Source organism: Ornithorhynchus anatinus, chromosome 8 (assembly GCF_004115215.2).
Source record: "Ornithorhynchus anatinus isolate Pmale09 chromosome 8, mOrnAna1.pri.v4, whole genome shotgun sequence".
Taxonomy (NCBI): domain Eukaryota; kingdom Metazoa; phylum Chordata; class Mammalia; order Monotremata; family Ornithorhynchidae; genus Ornithorhynchus; species Ornithorhynchus anatinus.
The window spans coordinates 56582654-56602598 of NC_041735.1; positions in this window are offsets into that span (position 1 = coordinate 56582654).

Sequence of the window (19945 nt, forward strand, 5' to 3'; positions counted from 1 at the left end):
CGGTTCTACCACGGTGGGTCTTTCTTAGATACCTTGTTTGCCCTGATGAGTGCAAGAATAGCCATGTGTTGTGAAATAATCCATGGTTGGTATTAAATCAGATGGAGGTAACTACACGCTTAAGAAATTCTGTAATTGTTATTACTATTACTTCTATACTCTCAACTCTTTCCAGCACTCCAGGTCTTCCCTGTCAGCCCATGGATGCTTATGAAAAAGGTCTGTGTGGGCCAAGAATATCGCCCAACCCTAATCTACTAGACCTCTGCAGACTAGTACTGCATCCACTGCCCGGGCCACGGTGCCACCCTGCCGACGGTGCCCACCCCTGGCGTGTGTGTGTCTCACGCACACGCAAACACGCACTCACACCCACCCCACCCCCTGGTCTTTACTGCTCACTCAATGGCCCAGCGCACCTGGCATGGGCATGGTGTAGTGGATAGAGCACAGGCTTGGGAGGCAGAAGTCATGGGTTCTATTCCTAGTTCCACCACTTATCTGCTCTGTGACTTTGAGCAAGTCAATTAACTTCTCTGTGCCTCAGTTACCTCATCTGTAAAACGAGGATTAAGACTGCCAGCCCCTCATGGGACAACCTGATTACCTTGAATCTACCCCAGCACTTAGAACAGTGCCTAACACATAGTAAATACCAACAAATACCGTCATTATTATTATTGTTATTATTGCTGGAGAGAGGAGGCATTTTAAGACCATATCAGGTGAGGAAGAAATCCTAAATAGGTGAAGATGTCACTTTGCTTGATCTTCTGAACACACTCTTGGTTCTTTAGGATGAGATCTTAGAAAGAACAGTGAACTAACCAATATAGAAAGATATGGTCATTGTTCCAACTTTTAAATAAAATAGGACTGCAGTTATAGACCAGAAGATTAAAAAACTTCCAAATCTGATGATACCGGATATGACATTTACAAATCAGGGAATGTGTCTACCAACTCTGTTATACTGTACTCTCCCAAGCATTTAGTTCAGTACTGTGCAGACATTCAGTGCTCAATAAATATGATGGATGGATGGATTGATTGATGTAAAAATAATAATGATTACGGTATTATTAAGCACTTAATATGTGTCACTATACGAATTGCTGGCGTGGTTAGAAGCAAATTAGGTTGGACACAGTCCCTGTCCCACATGGGGTCACAGTCTCAATTCCCATTTTACAGATGCATAGAGGCATAGAGAAATGAAGTGACTTGCCCAAGGTCACACAGCAGACAAGTGGCAGAGTTGGAATTAGAACCCATGACCTTCTGACTCCCAGGTCTGTGCTCTGACCCCTGAGCCATGATGCTCAGATGTCTGCAGAGTCCTTTACTCAAAATGTAGGATCCTGAGGAGAGGCCACAGGATTTCAGATATAGTCAGGAGTCACTGCCAGTGCCATCTGCTTGCCGAAGGAAGAGAAAGCTCACTGTGGAAATAATTGTGTAATCTCTGTTAAGGATGAGATCTTAAGAAGCATCTCCCTGAACTACTAATAAATGATACGAAAAAACATCACTAACCTGCCTCTTACAGAACTAGAATTTGTCCCTTGACCCTGACAGGTGCAGCAATTGATGTTTGCTGCAGGCACAGTAGTGCAGGAATATTAAGATTACTAAGCAGCGTCTGTTGAACTTACAAAAAATATGACCCCATCAGCAGACCTGGACTCTAATAATAATGTTGGTATTTGTTAAGCGCTTACTATGTGCCGAGCACTGTTCTAAGCGCTGGGCTAGACAGAGGGGGGATCAGGTTGTCCCACGTGGGGCTCACAGTCTTAATCCCCATTTTACAGATGAGGTAACTGAGGCACCGAGAAGTTAAGTGACTTGCCCAAAGTCACACAGCTGACCAGTGACGGAGCTCAGATTAGAACCCACGACCTCTGACTCCCACGCCCATGCTCTTTCCACTGAGCCTGACTGCTTCTCTAGAAACTACTAAACCAATCTGCCTCCTGAAAAGCTTATCAGGATTCCAAGGAAACCCCATGAAGATGTGGTCGGCTACGCTAAAACTGAAGGGAGCGTATCCTCTGTTCTATAAGCTCACTGCGGGCAGGGAACATGTCTACCAACTCTGTTGTATTGTACTCTCCCAAGACTGTAAGCCTAGGCAGGAATTGTCTCTATCTGTTGCCGAATTGTACATTCCAAACCCTTAGTACAGTGCCCTGCACATAGTAAGCGCTCAATAAATACTATTGAATGAACTTGGTACAGTGCTCCGCACATAAGAAGTGCTCAATAAATACCATTGATGGTGATGATGATGGTGTCCAACATTTGCCCAAACCTCTATGGAGCAAAGCAAGGTAATGTTTTAGTTTCAACTTTGTTCAACAAATTGACAGAGCCACACCAGAAAAGGCCTGGAAGCTGATTTTAAGACTATGATTTTCATCCCTGACTGAACTCTTCCAACTCAGAAACTACGTCTAACCAGATCATCTTCCATCTACCCCAGCACTTCGTACAGGGCTTTGGCACAAAGTAAACACTCAACAGATACTATTCTTACTATGGTTGTTATTATTATTGTGATTATTAAGAGCAGCATCAAAAATCATTGAATCTGTTTCACAGGACTTCCTTGACACTAATGACTGAGCTCTCACGCCAGACATGCTCTAGAAGTCAGTCAAATGATAAAGAATCACTTCTCAGCAATAGTAAAGTGCTGTGGACCCATGATTAGCCTCAAAAAAGCTGAGGTTGTGTCCCACTCTGGCCTAGCAAACTGTAGACCAAAGAATAATCTCCATTAACAACGCATAACTAAAGACATCTTGAGAGTCTACTATCTAAGCAGCACACTGTGCATCAAATAAGGCCCGGACGAAATAACCAAGAAGGCCAACAAGTCACTTCGGTGCCAAAGCCAGAAGTCTCCCATGTGCCATCTAACTTCGGACCAAAATGGAAGTCCCTAGAGCAAACTGAGTGCTTGACTTGCTTTAAAGCTATTTACATTTATTTACTGATTTATTGGATTTGTTGATTAATATCGATATCGATTAATTGAACTGTTCTATTGTATTCATGAGATCCCATTCTATTCCTTGATCCTAAAAAACGTTTAAAGGGTGTTTCTAATCTTTTATTTAAATTCATTGTCACAGATTGAATCCTGCTCTCATGTTACCCCACCCAACAAAAAAGCAAAAAACCCACCACCACCGGTAAAAATATTCGAATGACATTTTCCTGAAAGATCATCTGCCCCTCCCATTCAGTGTTTTATATATCTGGGCTACAGGTGTTTCGCTTTATCTCTGATAGCTGTCGGCCAAAAATCAGATGTGGGAGGGGGAGGAGAAAATGGAGGAAAGGGAGGATAACACTCCAGATGTTTCTAGAGGAGAAGGAATGAAGCCTTTCACCAGTGTTAATGCATTTAGTTGTCCTTTCTCGGCCTGCAGATGTTTCGTTTGGGAAGCTGTCCAGATTCGTCCTTTTCCTTTCCTTTTCTCGAACAGTTAGGTATGCGAAACACTGGGGACTTGTTTTCCCCTTTGGGCATTTCTTTCGAATGTCAGAAGGGAGGAGGGGAGAAGAATTGGAGGCTTTGGCAGAAGATGTTGACCATGGGTATGTTGTCCAGGTGCTTCCTACTTTCTCAATCCTGCTAGAGAAGCAGCTTGACCTAGTGGAAAGAGCACAGACCTGGGAGTCAGAAGGACCTGAGTTCTAATACTGACTCTGCCATATGTCTGCTGTGTGACCTCAGATAAGTCACTTAACTTCTCTGTGCCTCAGTTACCTCAACTGTAAAATGGGGGTAAAGACTGTGAGCCCCATGCGGGACAAGGATTGCATTCAACCTGATAAACTAGCATCTACCCCAGCACTTAGAGCAGTGCTTGACACATAGCGCTTATCAAATGTTATCATTCGTATTAGATCTGCCAGCCACTGGAACAGAGGCAACAGGTATTGTTGATTGGAACCGAGGAATGCAATTTTGACCCAGATTAACCACCCCTAGTTTGTAAATCCTAATTCGAAAAGACGGTTCTTCTCTTTCAGCTCACAAAAATATATTCAAGTTGGATTGGGGTTCTCAAGCATGGAGCCTGAAGTCTTATTAAGTGTTGTAATAGTAATATTAATTGAGTATGCACTGAAAGCGATTCCCTGTATTAAGCACTTGGGGTATACAAAACAAAAAATGATGCATTCCCTGACCACACTGAGCTTGCATTCTAATGGAAGACATAGCTGATAGTAGATTCCCATGCAGTCACAGAAATGTGCAGAAGGAAAAAAAACTTGGGCACAAAGAGGAAGATAGAGTGACAAATTTGGGTGCAGACAGAGGGGCTGATGTAAAAAAATAGACCGAGACATCTAGAGAGAGAGAACAAGACAGTAAGAATGAGGGGCAAAGGAAGGGTGAGATAGATCCCCAAATTGACTGATTGTGAATATATTTTAAAATATTGTGTTTCTTCATCAAGATTATGAAACTGTTTAAACCTAAAAACTCGAACTGACTGTGAGTATATTTTAAAATACTGTATTTGTTCATCAGGATTCTAAGAATTAGCCCCCTTTAAAAAAAAAAAATTAGGCCTACACAATCCATATGCTGCCAGAGTAAAAAAAAGTTTGAGAACCACTTTTCTAGATAGAAAAAATTCAGCATCTCCAGGGCAGTAACTCTTGTCTTTTTCTTCTATTGTATTCCTTTAAGTATTAAATACAATGTTTTACAGACAATAAATGCCCAATAAATAGTACTGAATGGATGAATGAACTTCTCAAGGGAGAAAATATTTGTCTTTGTTGTCAGTAGTCACAGACCCTTCATTTTTTAATTATAAGTTTAAATAATTATAAGTTCATGCTTATTACATTATGAATTTACCTCAAGATGCACACACCCAAAGCCTCGTTTCCCTTTCAACAAAAGCATTAATAATTTTGTCTATTGACAACAATAATTCCATGAAAATGCATCTTTTTCTATCACTCTTTACTTTTAGATTCTTAACTCAACTTTTCTCTTTCAAACCACTGTATTCGAAACAAAATAATTCCTTCATGTAGGGACATGTACGGCTCCCAGACCGAGCTATATTTGAGGCTGCTGGTTTCATAGAAGGAATTTCGCCATTTTGGCTACTCCGTTGCAATTGGCTTGTTAAATTTTACGGTGCTACTTGCAATTTTATAAAAATAAGTACTGCTACCAGTGGGCGGTGTAGTGATCCAGCGTGGTTTTGAGAATGAGGGAACCTGGGTTTCAGCCCCGACTCTACCGGAAGGGGAATTTCTTGCGGGTTTATGTCACCATTTTATGAGCTGGACCGGGCAGCCTGGATCCTGAATTCATTTATTGATTTCTATTAATGCCTGTCTCCCCCTCTAGACTGTGAATTCTTTGTGGGCAGGGAATGTGTCTGTTTACTGTTGTACTGTCCTCTCCGAAGCACTTAGTACAGTGCTCTGCACACAGTAAGCACTCAGTAAATATGATTGAATGAATGAAAAATAGCTGTCCAACACAGGCAACCAAGATTGCAGCAACTGTCAAGATGATTGCCTTATGGAACAGTGTTTGACACAGAGTAAGTGCTTCACAAATACCCTTTAAAGAAAACAGGTTTCCGAGGTTCAACTCAGTGTCGATACAACACTTCAGCTGTAAACGGGTCCTACGCATATAGAACCTCTGCTTGTATTTCATGAACGAATCCAGTATTGTGTTTATACTTATTCTATTGCATTTTGTGCCCCAGTGAGGGCACAACTAGTATGGATGAGAGACTGTGAAGGGCACAGCACTAACAATTATCACTACAATCCATTCTTTCGCACAGGTTCTCGATCCTGAAGTCTCACCAGGGAGGCTTGTCTGACATTCTCGGTGGGAGACTCCATCATGCTTATCCATAGAAAGGTTTTTCCTCTTTTTCTGAAAATCTGCCATCGCCCCCCATATTCGCCGCTCTTGACAGTAGCCCTTGTGGACAAATCTCTCACCTCGTCTAATGGAATGGAGATCACCTGCTGCCAATCATCACTACACTGGAGTGTAAACAGTGGTCTGGGTGACATCAATCAATCAATTGTATTTATTGAGCACTTACTGTGCGCATTAGACACATTCTGGTGGACCCAATTTGGTGACATATCTCTCTTACAGTAGCCTGTGTTCTAGAAAAGACATTTCATTCTAGGAGATCGTAGGCCAGGCTTGTAGTTTGGTTCAGGGCGAAGAATGAACTCCTAACAAGTGATGACATGTGCCTCGGCATTTCGTTGACCTTCCAGTGCACTTCATAAGCTAGGAGGAAGAACACCCAGCCTAAGTTCTGTTCTACAGGCAAAGAGTGGGACCAGCATGGAGTTTGTCTTTTCAGTGTAAGTCCTTGTGCCAGTGTGAAATGTCTGGGCATAACAAAGTGCTTCTGGCAGGGTATGTAAAATGTACCACTCTTATAATCAGTAAATGGCATTTATTGAGTGCTTGCTGTGTACAGAGCACTGTTTGAATGCCTAGGAGAGTACAGTATAGTAGAAATGATCCCTACCCTCAAGGAGCTTACATTCTGGAGGGAGGGAAACGGACACTGCAATAAATTACTAGAAGGGGAAAGTAATAATAATAATGTTGGTATTTGTTAAGCGCTTACTAGGTGCCGAGCACTGTTCTAAGCGCTGGGGGAGATGCAGGGTAATCAGGTTGTCCCACGTGGGGCTCACACACTTTTAATCCCCATTTTACAGATGAGGGAACTGAGGCACAGAGAAATTAAGTGACTTGCCCACCGTCACACAGCTGACAAGTGGCAGAGCCGGGAGTCGAACTCATGACTTCTGACTCTGAAGCCCAGGCTCTTTCCACTGAGCCACGCTGCTTCTCCAAGTAAGGCATAGAGAATAAAGACAGGATATGAGGGTGGGGTGTGACTCTCCAAGTGCTTAGGGACACAAAATTGGTGAAGTGCAGTATTATTATTATTATTATTATTATTTGAGAGCTTGAGGTGGGCAGGCGAGACAGGCTCGTGGAAGAGATATGATTTCCGAAGGGCTTTGAACATGGGGAGAGCAGTGGTCTGCTGGTTAGAAAAAGGGAGGGAATTTCAGGCAGTGGGGGGGAGGGATCAAGAGGTCACCAGGGGGAGAGGCAAGAAAAAAATGCAGTGAATAGTTGGATTTGAGAGAAACAGAGCATTTTGGAGATTGCTTCTGATTTTTGTTTGGTCTCAGTTCTAGAAACCATTGTGAGCTGTGCAAATGTAATAATGTATTTATTTACAGTCTTTGAAGGAACTCATTCCTCAACTCCCTATTTAGGGGTACAGTCTGCTTTCCATAGTCAGTGGTAGTTTGGAATTGAGTGAGTAAAGGACACAGAAGGAGAGGTAGCACCTGATTTTAGCCAAGTGTAAGCTCTTTATAGGCAGGGACCATGTCTACCGCCTCCGTTATATTGTGCTCTCCCAAGCTCTTAATACAGTGCTCTGCATACAGTGAGTGCTCAGTAAATATGATGGATTGAGGTTCAGAAGATGTAACTTTCCTCTAGACCATCGGTTCCTTGTGTACAGGAAACAAGTCTACTAATTCTGTTATATTTTACTCCTCCTAGCACTTAGTACAGTGCTCTACACACAGTAAGTACTCAATAAATACAAGTGATTGATTGATTGATAGCCTGTCCTGAGACTTGTAGTTTATTCCCAAAAGCCTGCAGGCATCTAGCCATATATAAAGCCCCTCTTCTGTCAGTCGATCAATCAAAGGTATTTATTTATTGAGCTCTTACGGTGTTCAGAACGCTGTACTAAGTGCTTGGGAGCATTCACTAGAGTACATAGACTCCATCCCTGCCCTCAAGGAGTTTACAATTTAGCAGGGGAGACAATCAAAATAAATTATAGGAAGGGGATGGAACTGAAAATGAGGCTATATACGTAAGTTCTGTGGGGTGAGGGGATGGGGTGAGTACCTAAATCTTTGGGGATATAGAGTCAAGTGTGTAAGGTGATGCATTAGGGAGGGAAAATAGGATGGGGAGATGAGAAATTAGTCAGGGTAGGCTTCTTGGAGATGTAAGGCTTTGAATATAGGGAGAGTGGTGATCAGTCCGATAAAAAGGGGGAGGGAATCCCATGGGAAGTTTGTAGAGAGAAACCCAAAGGAAATCTTTTGGTGCAAAGTTGGAAGAGGCTCTGCTCTGCCCACTCTGCCCCTCCCCACCCACGTCATGCCCTCTTTCTCTGGTGCCCAGCCTGCACATCCTCCCTCTTACCTGCAGCGGACTGTAACCAACATTTCATGGTGTCAGTTTGGGCAGGGAATTAATTAATTCAGTCATTCATTCATATTTAATGACTGCTTACCATGTGTAGAGCATTGTATTAAGCACTTGGGAAACTACAATATGACTAGAGACAGTCACATTCTCTGCCCACAATGAATTTACAGTCTGGGGGAGGGCAACGGGGGGGAGACAGACATCAATACAAATAAAATTACAGATGTGTACGTAAGTGCTGTGAGGCTGGGAGGGGGGACGAGCAAAGGGAGCAAGACAAGGCAACACCAAAGGGAATAGGAGATGAAGAAAAGTGGGGATTAGTCTGGGAAGGCTTCTTGGAGGAGAGGTGCCTTCAATAAGGCTTTGAAGTGGAGGAGAATAATTGTTGTCAGATTTGAGGGTAGAAGGCATTCAGGCCAGAGGCAGGAAGTGGAATCCAACTGAGGCCTATTTACTTGGGGTTGAAATTGTTAGCTCACTATTTTTTAAAGAAGGGCAAAAAACAAACAATAAGTAAAGGTGGCTTTCTCATGGTCCAGACTCCATCCCAAACCAACCGTATAATGTTGACCCAAGCCAGAAAAAACAAGGAATCACCTTGTGAGGGTATCTTTTTACAGAAATTTATAAGGACTTCTCTTTTTAATCATTTGATATATGTGGAAGACCTCAAACTTTCCATTATGTGATGAGCCTGAGATTTTTTGCCAAAAGAAATGCAACGTTTGGAAAATACAAAACACTTCTTTGTGTGTAGTCTATTAATTTCCACACTCTCTGGACACACATTAGCTTGTCCTACACAAACAGAAAAATATTTATACTGCATGGAGAAGGAGGAGCCATATTGGACCTCCAAGAACAGTGACTCTTTCAACCACTCCTATGACTTACTGTAAAATTTCCTCAAATGCCCCGTTTTTTCTCTCTCTTTTCCTTTGAGCATTAGAATCTTATTTGCCCTCTGGCTCCTCTTTGCATTTCTCACCGCCATTATTAAACATTTCTCCCTCAGTAGCATCCTCCACCCCAGTGTGTATGTGATTAATGATAATCTCAGGTCACTCCCGCATGGTTATCAAATTCATTTAGTATAGAGTTGGATTCATTTTTTCCTCAATGAAGAATTTGGTGGAAACTCTTGCTTCTGTATGTTATTGGCAGCCTTAGAGTTGACCAAACCGTGTGTTGGACAATGTTCTAGTTGGCTGCATGTTTACACTGGCTGTTAATCAGATTTAGAGGGTGGGTGGGGTGGGGTTTTGTGGGGGTTGGGGAGAGGGTGTGAGGACTGTAGTATGTTCTGTTAGCTAGAGCAGCCCTGCTTACTGTCATGGGCAAGTGTCTGCACTTTGTAACTACAAATTACATAATGACATGTTACATTTCAAAGTGTATTTTAACTTCAGGGAAAATTATACCAATAAACAAACAACAGGCCCCCCTCCCCTCTCCCTCCAAACACACATGAAATCCTCAGCTTGCAGAAAATCCCTCTTTCAAAAGTCCTTAATTAAATTGTAGCAGTAAACAAACCTTTGTTTTACTTAAGGGAGTGATCCCATAGAAAACCCTTCCCGCCATTTGGCATTTAGAAGGTTGTTGGACATAAGTCTGGGTCCCATTATGTTTGGCGTAAACTGGACCAAGGAGAAATCCCACCCCCTTTATGAACATGTATTTTTTGGGTTTTGGTAGTTTGTTAATCTCCCTAAAATAGTGCTGCTTCTTTTAAGTGGTTACTGTGAACCTGTGTCGAGGGGTATTTTCTCTTGGTACCAATATCGTAAAATTATTGGCACTTTCATTTCCTGGCATGCAGATCTTACAAGGATAACAAATTCCAAACGTTCACAGGTCCTCTGAGCAACCCTTTAAGATGCAGCAGCTGTAACCCTAATGCCTTGAAATTATATATAAAAAAAATAATATAGGAACTCGTACACCCCAGACTCCCCATACAGTACAGATCAACTCTCAGGTGTAAATTTTTCCTTATGTTTTTCATATCAGGCACTTTCAAAATTGGATGTGGAAGCACACAGTTATGCTCTTTTTTCAAACGTATGGTACATGGTTGAAAGCAAAGAACCTCAAATATACAGGGTATATTTGGAAGACGGAAGCATTTCTTGTTGATCCGTCTTGTCCGTACCCAATATCCAATCATTGATCAGGGGTTCACTGCATTTGTGCAGGTATACTTTACAGTGAAACAAACCCCAAATCCAGAATCATCACCGGTCCTTCCCATTTCTCAGAGTAAGGCTATAATTTGAGATAATCCATTATTAAAAAGAGGAAACTTAGAAGATACAATTATGAGAATTATAATATTGTGTCAATCATTGTTCTAAGTGATGGGGTTGCTACAAGTCAGGCTGGTCACAGTTCCTGTCCCAGTGGACCCCACAGTCTAAATTGGAGGGACAATAGGTATTGAATTCCTGTTTGCTTCAGAAGAGGAAACTGAGGCACAGAGAAGTGAAGTGACTTGCCCAAGGTAACATAGCAGGCAAGCAGGAGAGAAGCAACAAGGCTTAGAGGATAGAGTATGGGCCTGGAAGTCAGAAGGACCTGGGTTCTAACCCCAGCTCTGTCACTTCTCTGTTGTGTGACCTCGGGTAAGTCACTTAGCTCCTCTGTGCTTCAGTTCCTTCATCTGCAAAATGAGGATTAAGACTGTGAGCCCCATGTAGGACATGGACTATGCCCAACCTGATTACTTTGTATCTACCCCAGCACTTAGAACAGTGCCTGGCACATAATAAGCACTTAACAAATACCATAAAATTCAAAAAAAGTGAAAAACCTGGGATTAGAACACAGGTCCTCTGATTCTCAGGCCTATGCTCTTGCAACTAGTCCAATCTGCCTAGTACGAGATCTTCCATGGCATATATTTTATTCAATTCAGCTAGGGAATCAAATATCCACATTTTTTTTTTTTCATATCCTAGCAACAGAGACAGAAGCTTGGAACTGTGATCTGACACTTTTGGATTTTAATGATTTTGTTTAGAATCAGCTTTCTGCACTGTATAGGGAAAGTAAAACAAAGAGCGTAAAAGTAATTGGTTTTTTTGGTTTATATTAGTGACAGTCTTAGATATCAGAGCCCTTACTAGCTGCTGGCAACTTGGATCCACCCCCGATGTTGACACGAGTCAGAGGAAACATGCCTCTAGGACCTCCTCTGTTTTTATCCAACAATGTCTGCTCCAATTCATTCTGGTTTTTTGCAAAGCTCCTTTTGAAGAATTAATTTTGATGAATTTATTGCCTGTGAGGGTCCCTGACCCTGACCCTAAATAACCACCCACTTGCAAGGTGTTTTGGTTTTCTACCCCAGGCATTTTTGTCATAGCTACTCTGCGGGCTGAGAGTTTTTGATGAGGATTGGACTTTGCTTCAATATGAGCTGAAAGACCACCGGACTATTTCACTGATGACCTCGTACACTTTGCTTACTAAATCACAATTGGCTGAACTTCCTGTTTCTTATTGGAATAAGAACCTAATGCCGAGGAGGAAAACAAGCAGAAGTTTCTCGGTTCTGTGAGTGAACATAGGTACCCCTATAAACCTGGTTCTGATCAAATGTGAAAGCCTAGGAGTGACCATTTTGGATAAAGATTTGTCACCAAATTTTTAAGTGTAGTGTAATTCTAAATAAGTGTAATTCTATTTCCTAAATAGAATTTGAACTTTAATCGGAGCCTGGATTAAAACAGAGATTAGAAATCGGGATTGAATGTCACTCCCTTCCATATCAGACATAGATGAGGACAAAGCAAGCTTCTACAAGGATCTGAATATACTCACTGTGACAGCACCAACTTCTGATGAGCTTATTTTCACTGAAGATTTCCGTGCAGAAAGAAGCCATGATGATGAATTGTGGAAGACGATCATTGGATCGGCGGGATTGGAAAGTTAAATTCAACCAATATGATTATTATTGATAATATCGTCATTGTTATTAATAGTCTTTCAGTCCTTTCCTCCTCACTTCATGCACCAACCACCAGCTTATAAACATCAGCTCACTCTTTCACTTATCAGACCGCATGGCTGAACCCAGCTTCTAAACAGTGACAATTTTGTAACCGTAAGATTACAAATAGCAAAATTTTAGGTCTTGGAGATTGCCTTCCAGCTTCTCTAAGCAGGATGTAAAATGCCGTTGGCACATTGATCTTTTTATCCACACATGAATTAAACCCTCACTATCGATAGAGTGAAATATTTTTCTAAGACTATCCATTACTCAGCTTCATTTCGAATTTCAAGTAGCATGTATTCAAGCATTAGTGTATCAGTGGATTTCTTCCTAGAAATCTGGTGTTGAATGCAGAGAGATTCAAGCCAATTTTAAAGTGTGTCAGAGCACTGAAAAAAAGCCCAAATCATCGCAGCCTGCAAAATTTTAGAAGACTTGCAACTTTGAGCTGAACCTTTGTTTGAGTTTGATTCACCTGAGTCTTATTCTGTAGGGTCTCTTGTCATAAAAGGTATACAGCCTACTTGGGATATTCTTACAAGAGAATTAAATGGTTTAAAAAATTGAAATTTGTAACCACAAACCTTAAGTGACACACACGGTCAATGCCTGCTCAGATAGTGTTCTTTCCCAAGTGTTTTATATGATATGGGAATATATTAACATACTTTTATACTGATTTTATATTAACGATAGAACCATTGCCCAGACATTTTATTTTAATTATCCTCAGTTCTTTGAACGTGAAAACGGTTTTTAAAATGCAGGTTTCAGTGCACCCTATTAAGTCTTTATCAGTACTGAGCAATTCAGCCTTTTGCATCCAGAAATTTCTCCATTTGACAGAATAAGAAATGCATTTACATGGCCTAAGCTCTTAAATTGTCCCTTTCAATTAATGCCCCATCATGGAGCAATCTGGAAACCATTACTCAGTAACTCTTCATTATAATTGCTTGCAGCTGAGTATCCAGCCCTTGGTAATATAAGAATAAAAGAAAACTCAGTTAGTAACAAGTGCAATTGATTCCATTCAGAATTCCCTTGGTGCTCTGCCATGTTTAGCCTGCAAGAGAGGAAACAAGAGGGTTGTTTTTTTTTTTTTTTTCCTTGGGGCCAGGAAATGAATTGGCAGACATAAGATGGTTTGTGTGCTGCTTGCCTTCATTTTTCAGCTGGTCCTTGTTAAAAATGAGACGGTGGGGCTCCTGCTTTTTTTCCCCCCTTTTCTTTCTTTTTTTTTTTCCCTAGATTTTTCTGTTAAGAGATAAAACTACAATATCTCAATTTGTTGCATGCTAACGGCGGCGAGAAGCCGTCACCTTTCTCTGTCTCTGCCCGCTCCCTAGAGTTGCTTCCGCTTACTCCTGATTTTGTTTGGAGGTTTTTTTGTGGGACCCATAATAAACAATTTTAAAGTGAACAAAAGTGAGGCAGGCTTCAGTAGTAGACTCACACCCGTTACCCATCTTGGACAGGTGGAGTTTGATTATGTGTTTAGGAGCAGTAAATCACGGGTTCCAGAAATGTAAAATCATAAATTATGTAAGATGAATATATGGGAGAAGGGGGTTTCTACCTAATGTTCACTCTTGCCTTCTAAATTGGACGATGGAAATATTTTTACCACCCAGCTGTTCTTTAAATCTCCTGCTCAGTAGTATTTTTTTAAAGGTATTTGTTAAGCACTTACTATGTGCCAGGCACTCTACTCAGCACTGAGATAGATTTAATTTTATTTGTTTATAATGATGCCACTGATGCCTGCTTACTTGTTTTGTTGTCTGTCTCCTCACCCTTCGAGACTGTGAGCCCATGGTTGGGCAGGGATTGTATGTATTTGTTGCTGAATTGTACTTTCCAAGCACTTAATACAGTGCTCTGCACACAGTAAACGCTCAATAAATACGACTGATTGAATGAATGAATGCAAGCTAATCAGGTTGGATGCAGTCCTTCACCCCCATGGGGCTCAGATTCTCAATCCCCATATTACAGATGAGTTAACCGAGACCCAGAGAAGTAAAGTGACTTGTCCAAGGTCACGCAGCAGACAACTGGGGGAGCTGAGATCAGAACTCCGGGTCTCTGACTCCCGTGATCATACTTTAACCACACACAGTAAGTGCTCATTACCAAATATTGAATGAATGGATGAGGACCACTGTCATGATGCTTCATCATAAGGTCGCTTGACGAGATGAACAATTCAGTCACGTGGCCTGACGATAGTTGAGATTCCCCGGCAGTGGGCCATAAGGGGAGGGTATGTAAAGGCCAATATACTGTTGCAGATTAGAAATTTACCAAACATAGACTGACCACCAGGCAGCCAAAAACTCAACTAGTCAGCTAATTGAACAATTCCAAGGTTACGGAATATTTTTCAACCCGAAAACAATTGCCACTACGTAGCCCTTTCATAGCAGATTTTCTACCAATTCTACCCGAGAAGCAGCATGGCCTAGTGGAACAAGCACAGGCCTTGGATTCAGGGGGCCTGGGTTCTAAATCCGGCGCCGCCACTTACCCGCTGCGTAAACTTGGGCAAATCACTTAAATGATAAGTGTATCAGATTCTTCATCTGATACAGATGAGGATTAGATACCTGTTCTCCCCCTGCCTAGACTGTGAACTCTATAATTGACTGGTCTAATGTGCATATACTGACACATGAGGAGGGCTTAACCAATATTGCTATTTTTCTAATTATGAAAGAGGCAACACTGAATTTCAAAGCAGCAAAATTACCTAGTGGGTTGGGGGACAATCATCCAGTTTTACACTGAACAACTGGATTTTCAGCTAATCTGTCCATTTCCAGTAGTAGGAGTATTATGGCCTAGTGGCAAGAGCACGGGCTTGGGAGTCAGAGCATGTGGGTTCTAATCCCGGCTTTGCCACTTGTCTGCTGTGTGACCTTGGGCAAGTCACTTCACTTCTCTGTGCCTCAGTTACCTCATCTGGAAAATGGGGATTAAGACTGTGAGCCCCACATGGGACAACCTGATTACCTTGTAACGACCTGTGTTTAGAACAGTGCTTGGCATGTAGTAAGCACTTAACAAATACCATTATTATTATTATTAATAATAAGCACTTACTGTACTGAGCACTTTACTGAGTGCTGGGAGAGAAAACACTGGTGGGAATTAAGTATTGAGAAGCAGAGTGGAGTTGTGGATAGAGCCCAGGCCTGGGACTCAGAGGACTTGGGTTCTAATCCTTGCTCCCCCACTTGTTTGTTCATTCATTCATTCAGTTGTATTTACTGAGCGCTTGCTCTGTGTAGAGCACTGTACTAAGAGCTTAGGAAAGTACAGTGTAACAATAAACAGTCACATTCCCTGCCCACAAAGAGCTTACAGTCTAGTGTTGTGTGACCCTGGGGAAGTCACTCAGGTTCTCTGTGCCTCAGGTACCTCATATGTAAAATAGGGACAAAGACTGGGAACCCCATGTGGGACAGGAACAGTGTTCAACCTTATTAGTCTGTGTCTATCGTATCATTTAGTTCAGTGTGTGGCACATAGTAGGTGCTTAAAATAAATGCCATTTACAAAAAAATCAGAATTCCCATTCCTCGGAGGCTCTCAATCTAAAGGTTTAAGCAGGGAGAAGGGATTGGAGATAAACCAGGAGTGATGAAGCATTCAGACATAGCACACATAGACAGTCAAGTGCATATAATGACAGTGGATCCTTTCATGTCCGTTATTTTTTATTTTTAGCATCTAGTCTCTCTACACCTTGAGTCCACTTCTGAGTCCTGAATCTCGGAAGTAGTGTCCATGTTTGCATGGATCAGGGAGGAGAATGCCAGGGCTCTGGAGGAAGTGGGACACAGAGTTCCCCTTGGAGACACATTCTAGTTTTGGGAAGTTTCTGTAAAACATTCCATATCATGATGTTCCATAGAAGCAGCATGACCTAATGGATAGAGCACGGGCCTGGAAGTCAGAAAGACCTGGACTCTAATCCCGGCTCTGCCACGGGTCTGCAGGGTGACCTTGGGCAAGTCACTTAACATCTCCGTGCTTCAGTTACCTTATCTGCAAAATGCGAATTGAGACTATGAGTCCCATGTGGATCATGGTCTACGTCCAAACCGAGTAATTTGTGTCTGCCCCAGAGTTTGGAACAGTACCAGGTACATTGTAAGCATTTGTTTGTATAGTAAGCATTTAACAAATATCATTAAAAAATGATGTCATCACATTATGCTGTATGTTCTGTGTAATACAGGTAATGTCACCCGAGTCTCCTTGTTTGGTATTCATGAGGATCATCAGGGACCATCTTGAAGAGTAGAAACTTCATCCATCTGTCACAACCTCAAATTTCCTTGCCAAAATGAAGGCCCCACATGTCCTTGATTTTATGGGCAGAGGTCAGAACCATTGATCTAGAAGAGTTTTGCATGCGTGGGACAGCTAACCAGGGGAATATGGGGCCGGAAGAGCAGCTCTAGCTGAAATCTACAGCAATTCTAAGAATTTGATTTTGTCCCAGAGTCCCCTCAGATCTTGCTCTAAAGGAACCCAATACACTGGTTAAGTTTATAATAATGTTGGTATTTGTTAAGCGTTCACTATCTGCAGAGCACTGTTCTAAGCGCTGGGCTAGACACATGGGAATCAGGTTGTCCCACGTGGGGCTCACAGTCTTCATCCCTATTTTACAGATGAGGGAACTGAGGCACAGAGAAGTGAAGTGACTTGCCCAAGGTCACACAGCAGACAAGTGGCAGAGCTGGGATTCGAACTCATGACCTCTGAGTGTCACAAAGCCTGTGCTCTCCCAACCGCTTAGTTCAGTGCTCTGCACACAGTAAGCGCTCAGTAAATATGATTGAATAAATGAATGAACCTGCTGGTGGAGATGCAAATGAGAGGTAAATGAGCGAAAGATGAGGAAAAGCGATCAAAGATCTAGATCACTGAAAAGGGAAAAGTCTATCCTGAATGACTGAAAACTGACTGCAGTATTTCCTTTGTATCACAAGAACCTCCTTGGCAGCATTTCGGGTGTATTAGAGCCAGGGTGTTAGCACTGAACCATTCAGAAAATATTCCTGATTTGGGACCAGAAACAAAAATAATATTCTTCTTTCCTTTCCTCTGTGGCTACACTGTGGATATACAACCACAGTTTGGAGAGCTCAAATCAGAATCCTCTCCAAGATAGGAGATGTCTTGAGAATTTTCCGGCTCTTACATCCCAGCCTAGGCCCTAACTCCCAATTCATCACTTCCGCCTCCTCAGGAAGTTGGAAAGGGGAATTCTTTGGAATTTTAGACCTCCCGGCTGCTCCAGCTCCTCGACACCCTCGCATGGAAGGGAAGGAGATCCCACTGTGGCTGTGTCACACTGGTCTTGGATGTTAATTCGGACTCCTGGAATTCAGACCACTCAGAAATCATAAGGAGAAGCACCAAATGCCCCTAGTGTTTGTGGGAGTTAAAATACCAGAAACATAAAGCGGAGGAGAAATTTGGGTTTCTAGAGCTATACCCCTCCCAAATACTTTCTTGATCTTTGGAATCCAGGGTACATTTAAAGACTTTTAGGGATGATTTGGGGATTCCTAGGTCAGACTTCTGAACTGTGAAGTCAATACTTATGGTCATTCTAATTATGAAGTTTATTATGGCAAGCTCAGACTAAACCATCATCACTACTGCAAACATAGCTCCCCCACCTTTAGCCACCACTGACGGAGCAACACGTACTTTGATGCCACTGGGGCCATAAAGGCATAAAGTTTGCAAGAAATGATCTCTTTCTATTCAACGGTACTTATTATTCTCTTACTATGTGGCAAGCTCTAGGGTTGGGGTAGAGACAAGATAATCAGATCAGACAGAGTCCTTGACCCGCATGGGGCTTACAGTCTAAAAGGGAGGGAAAATAGGATTTTATTCCCATTGTACAGATGAAGGAATTTAGGCCCAGATAAATGAAATGATTCACCTAAAGTCACACAGGAAGCAAGTGGCAGGATCAGAACTGGGACCCAGGCCTCTCTGCCTCTCATTCTTTTTGCATTCTCCCTTCGCCCATGTCCTCCCTCATGCCTGGAACTTCGTCTCCCTTCATATATAGCAGACCACCCCCGCTCCCCCAACACTCTTCCTATCTTTCAAGCCTTATTAAAATCACACCTCCCCTAAGAGGCACTTGATATTTCCCCCGGTCTTCAGCCCTACAGCACTTCTCTACCTATTCATAATTGATTTTATTGTCTGTCTCCCCCTCTAGACTGTGAGCTCGTTGTGGGCAGGGAATCTGTCTGATGTTATGTTGTACTCCTCCAAGTGCTTACTACAGTGCTTAGCACACAGTAAGTGCTCAATAAATATGATTAGTAACAATAATAATACTAATACCCTCCCAAGTGCTTAGTTCAGGGTTCTACACACAGTAAACACTCATGTGAGCCCATCATTGGGCAGGGATTGTCTCTATCTGTTGCCGAATTGTACATTCCAAGTGCTTAGTACAGTGCTCTGCACATAGTAAGCGCTCAATAAATACTATTGAATGAATGAATAAATACTGATGATTAGTTTATTGATTGACTGATTGTAGGACTGCCTCTCGACCCTTCTCATGTAGAAAATCAAATTACTCCTGAGTCTGCAGTCTCTAACAGCTGCAAATGTCATGCACATTCATCCCAAGAAAGAATCTTTTTGGATGTCCTGCTGTTAGTTTTCTCTATTTAACCAGGCAGGTACCACCTGTACCGTCATTAAGTAAAGAAGCAGCATGGCTTAGCGGAAAGAGCATGGGCTTGGGAACCAGAGGTCATGGATTCTAATCTTGACTCCACTTATCAGCTGTGTGACTTTGGGCAAGTCACTTAACTTCTCTGTGCCTCAGTTCCTCATCTGGGAAATGGAGATTAAGACTGTGAGCCCCATGTGGACAACCAAATTACCTTGTATCTACCCCAGTGTTTAGAACAGTGCTTGGCACGTTGTAAGTGCTTAACAAATACCAGCATTATTATTATTATTACTGCAGCTTGTCAATAAGGGGGTGACACCTCCTAGGCGGTTCTTCCAGCCAGAAAAACCTAACTCCAACAAGAGCATTCTTCTGATGCTGAATGGAAGGAAGTGGGTAGCTGAGAACTGGCATGGACTAGTGGAAAGAGCATGGGCCAGGAAGTCACAGGACCTGAGTTCTAGTCCCGGCTCTGCCAATTGCTTGCTGCATTTGCTGTGTGACCCCGGACAAGTCACTTAACTTCTCTAGGTTGTAAGCTCATTGTGGGCAGGGAATGTGTCTGTTATATTGTTGAGCTGTACTCTCCCAAGTGCTTAGTGCCCTGCCCGGTGCACGGTGAGTGCTGAATAAATATGACTGATTGATTCTCTGTTTCTCAGTTTCCTCAACTGTAAAGTGGGAATGACATACCTGTTTCCCTCGTACTTAAACTGTGAGCCCCCATGAACTAACCCCAGTGCTTAAAATAGTGTTTGATACACAGTAAGCACTTAATATGTATCATAAAAAAGCAGAAAGGAGAGAGAGAGGGCAAGAGAAAGGGAGGAGAATGCAGAGAGAAAGAGAGAGACAGAGAGATTCAGAAAGAGGGAGAGAGGGTTAGAGAGGGAGAAAAGAGAGGGAGGTTCTGGGA